A 4,247-nucleotide genomic window follows, 5' to 3' on the forward strand; every position below is an offset into this window, starting at 1 on the left:
TTGCTTTTGTTGAAACCTGTATTGTTGAAGCTTTGTGAGTGAAGCATGTAGTTTGAGGTAGTGTTCCCTTAATTTCCCGAGTGAGGAAAACTTCTCGGTTGGAGACTTGAAAAATCCAAGTCACTGAGTGGTTGTGAGACTGCCGAGTATCAAGGTGCAGTAGCATATGGTGGGAGTCCCCCAAGTCTTCAGGCGAAGAGAGTTGCCGAATGAGGTGTCTCGCGTGTTACTAATTTGTCAAAGTAACGAATCCTTGTTTCGATGTCACACATTCGTATATGCTTTATCTAAAAATATTTCCAACTTTTGTGTGTTTGATGCTGCATGCTATTGACTAGACAAGATCAAGTGCAATTAGTAGTTTTTCTCTCTTTTTCATCTTTTCTTTGGTGGAATTGCTTTTCGTTTCCACTAATCAGCCTGAGTGGATGCAAGATAACACCTTTCTCTATAGTTCAGATTGCAAAGTCGTCTTCATGAAAGTTTTTCCTTATCTTGTGAACTACAACATATCCAAATTTGAGATCCATCGGAGTAGTACAACTTCAGAAATTCAAGTATGATGAGTAACTGTTCATCAATATTCTGTTAATCCGTCAGACTTGTTGTGAGCTTCGAAACTCCATTTTCTCTTGTTCAGATCAACATACTTTCTTCATCGAAGTTGTTCCTTAACTTGTGAACTACAACATATCCAAATTTGAGGTCCCTCGGAGCAGTATAACTCCAGAAATCCAGGTATGATGAGTGACTGTTTATTATTTTTCTGTCAACCCGTCAGATTTGTTGTGAGCTTCGAAACTCCATTTTCTCTTGTTCAGATCGGTATGCTTTCTTCATTGAAGTTGTTCCTCAGCTCGTGAACTACAACATATCCAAATTTGAGATTCCTCGGAGCAGTATAACTCCAGAAATCCAGGTATGATGAATGACTGGTTATTATTTTTCTGTCAACCCGTCAGATTTGTTGTGAGCTTCGAAACTCCATTTTCTCTTGTTCAGATCGGTATGCTTTCTTCATTGAAGTTGTTCCTCAGCTCGTGAACTACAACATATCCAAATTTGAGATTCCTCGGAGCAGTATAACTCCAGAAATCCAGGTATGATGAATGACTGGTTATTATTTTTCTGTCAACCCGTCAGATTTGTTGTGAGCTTCGAAACTCCATTTTCTATTGTTCAGATCGGCATGCTTTCTTCATTGAAGTTGTTCCTCATCGTCTCTTTCATAACATATCAAAAATTCAGAATGAACTAATGGTTAAATATTTCCAGATCTTCGAAACATCACAGCAGCTTCGAAATCTGCAAGAATCCGACTGTCATGTTTGGAGCTTCAACACTTTAATTTCCGTCGCTCAAACAGAAATGGTTCCTTCTTGAAAGTTGTTCATATGCTCAAGAACTATAGGGTGTCCAAAATTCAGCTCCATTGGAGAAGAGCAGAGGTTGCAGAAATTTGATAGATGAAAGGAGGCGGAAGAGGGAGAGAGAGAAAAAGTCTCTTGGGTTGGATTTCTATTTTGGGGCAGATTCCAATTTTTGTAGCACCTTCATTATTGATGAATTGCTTGTACTTTTGTCCATTATGAAACTTGGGACTCTGGCTTGTTGTTGGATCTATTATAATATGTTTGGGAACATATATAAGTGAATAAATAAGAAGGAAAATTTTGGGCCCTTGTGGGTGTAAAACAAAAAATGTTTATGTTTACCCAAGTGTTTTTGTACAAGTTCAAGGGCATCTTGGGTTTTGTGAACAAAATTTGTTTATTTGGAGCAAGGTTTTGTGTTGAAGCTTTGTAGGTGAAGCTTTGGTGTTGAAGCTTTGTAGATGAAGCTTTCGAGGTGAAGCTTTGATGGTGAAGCTTTGTAGATGAAGCTTTCTGGGTGAAGCTTTGATGGTGAAGCTTTGTAGATGAAAGTATGTAGAGGGAACTTTCTAGGTGAAGATTTTTTAGGTGAAGCTTTGTAGGTGAAGCTTTTTTAAGTGAAGCTTTTCGGGTGAAGTTTTTTTTTGGGTGAAGCTTTGTGGGTGAAGCTTTTTAGGTGAAGCTTTGTGGGTGAAGCTTTGGAGGTGAAGCTTTTCGGGTGAAGCTTTTTGGGTGAAGCTTTTTAGGTGAAGCTTTGTAGGTGAAGCTTTTTTAAGTGAAGCTTTTCGGGTGAAGTTTTTTTTTTTTGGGTGAAGCTTTGTGGGTGAAGCTTTTTAGGTGAAGCTTTGTGGGTGAAGCTTTGGAGGTGAAGCTTTTCGGGTGAAGCTTTTTGGGTGAAGCTTTTTAGGTGAAGCTTTGTGGGTGAAGCTTTGGAGGTGAAGCTTTTCGGGTGAAGCTTTTTGGATGAAGCTGTTTTTTTTTTTTTTTTTTTTTTTTTTTTTTTTTGGCGCTTGACACGGTCTTCATTTGCTTGTTTTGTAGTGACTGTGGAAGACGGATTGCTTTCTGATTGAGAAGGGTTCCGGCATCGCTTGCTATGAATGTAAAAGAGTGAGAACTGAGTTGGCTAAAATACCTCTTTATTGAATTCATTGCCAAATGGCCTTCATTACATAGGATGCCGAACGGCTATAGCTCAACACTTGTACATCGTGAGTCTATTTGTAGTAGTACTTCAAGTGATCAGCGTTCCATGGATGGCCAAGGGTCTTGCCATCGGAGCTTCTAAGTGTGTAAGAGCCAGGGCGACTGATGCCAATGACTTCATACGGTCCATCCCAGTTTGGACTAAGTGTGCCTTCACTCGGGACTCTGTCGCAGAGTAATCTTTTCTTTAAGACCCAGTCTCCTATTTTGAAAGAACGAGGCTTGACCCTAGAGTCATAATAGTTGGAGATGCGCTGCTTGTAGGCGACATTCCTCAAGTGAGCTTGGTTTCTGTGTTCCTCGACTAAATCCAAGTTGAGGGTGAGTTGTTTGTCATTTTCACTTTGAATGTAGTTCTGGACTTGGAATGTTGCTTGCTCGAGCTCAACAGGGACAACCGCCTCTGTGCCAAAGGCAAGTGAGAATGGAGTTTCTCCTGTTGAAGTCCGATATGAAGTGCGATATGACCAAAGAACTTGGGGTACAAATTCTGGCCAACAGCCTTTAGCTTTGTCCAAGCTGGTTTTCAAAGTGCGCTTGATTATTTTGTTGATGGCCTCAACTTGTCCATTAGACTGGGGATGAGCTGGAGAGGCAAAGCATAAGTTGATGTTGAACTTAGAGCAGAACAACCTGAACTTCTTGTTGTCAAACTGTCGCCCATTGTCAGTGACTATCGCATTGGGAATGCCGAATCTACAAAGGATGTTCTTCCACACGAAGTCTTCTATCTTTGCCTCAGTAATGGTTGCCAAGGGTTCTACTTCGGCCCACTTTGTGAAGTAGTCCACTGCAACGACTGCGTAACAGACTTTGCCCTTCCCTGCCGGCATTGGGCCGATCAAATCAAGTCCCCACTGGGCGAAGGGCCAAGGGCTGATCATAGGAGTAAGAGGCTCTGGAGGGGAATGAGGAATAGTTGCATATCGTTGACATTTGTCACATGAGCGGGATACTTTGATGGCATCCTGGTGGAGTGTTGGCCAGTAATATCCTTGGCGAAAAGTCTTGTGTGCTAGGGACCGAGATCCAGCATGATCTCCACAGACTCCCTCATGTATTTCCCGAAGGACGATTTCCGCCTCGGCAGGCGTAAGACACCTTAAGTATGGCAGGCTAAAACCTCGCTTATAGAGTTGATCATTGATGATCAGGTAGCGGGTAGACTTGTATCGAATTTGCTTAGCCTGGACTTTATCATTTGGGAGGGTGCCATGAGTAAGGAAATTATAGATCGGGGTGATCCAACTATCCCCCTGTTGTAAGTTGCATACTTCTGCGGCCATGGTGCTTGGTGTTGCCAACAGTTCGACATGAATTTTTCTTCCAATCTTGTCTTCCACAGCTGAGGCGAGGCGAGCCAGGGCGTCTGCATGACTGTTTGCCGCTCGAGGAACTTGGGTGATCTGGTAGTGGAAGTGCTTGAGCAAAAGTTGTGTTTGCGCAAGATATGCTGCCATGGAGCTGTCCTTAGCATCAAAGTTGTTGGTAACCTGGTTGACCACTAATTGGGAGTCACTGAAAATATCAATTTGTTTAACCCCGAGGTGTTTGGCCAAACGTAATCCTGCTAGAAGGGCTTCATACTCGGCCTCATTGTTTGATGCCTTGAATTTGAAACGAAGAGCATACTCCATTGCTACTTTGTCGGGCGTAGTCAAGACTAGT

General features: G+C 42.2%; 1 long non-coding RNA gene across 3 annotated transcripts; it reads left to right on the forward strand.

Annotated features, from left to right (window-relative positions):
* The first annotated feature begins 493 nt into the window (after positions 1 to 493).
* Positions 494 to 1,594, forward strand: LOC126600124 (uncharacterized). Of its 3 annotated transcripts, XR_007615358.1 has the most exons (4): positions 494 to 738; positions 822 to 919; positions 1,003 to 1,100; positions 1,276 to 1,594. It is a non-coding gene; the product is annotated as an uncharacterized LOC126600124 (long non-coding RNA). The 3 variants fall into 3 exon arrangements; XR_007615359.1 differs by lacking the exon at positions 1,003 to 1,100 and having other exon boundaries at positions 498 to 738; XR_007615360.1 differs by lacking the exon at positions 822 to 919 and having other exon boundaries at positions 498 to 738.
* Positions 1,595 to 4,247: the final 2,653 nt, after the last annotated feature.

Source organism: Malus sylvestris, chromosome 14 (genome assembly GCF_916048215.2).
Source record: "Malus sylvestris chromosome 14, drMalSylv7.2, whole genome shotgun sequence".
NCBI lineage: Eukaryota > Viridiplantae > Streptophyta > Magnoliopsida > Rosales > Rosaceae > Malus > Malus sylvestris.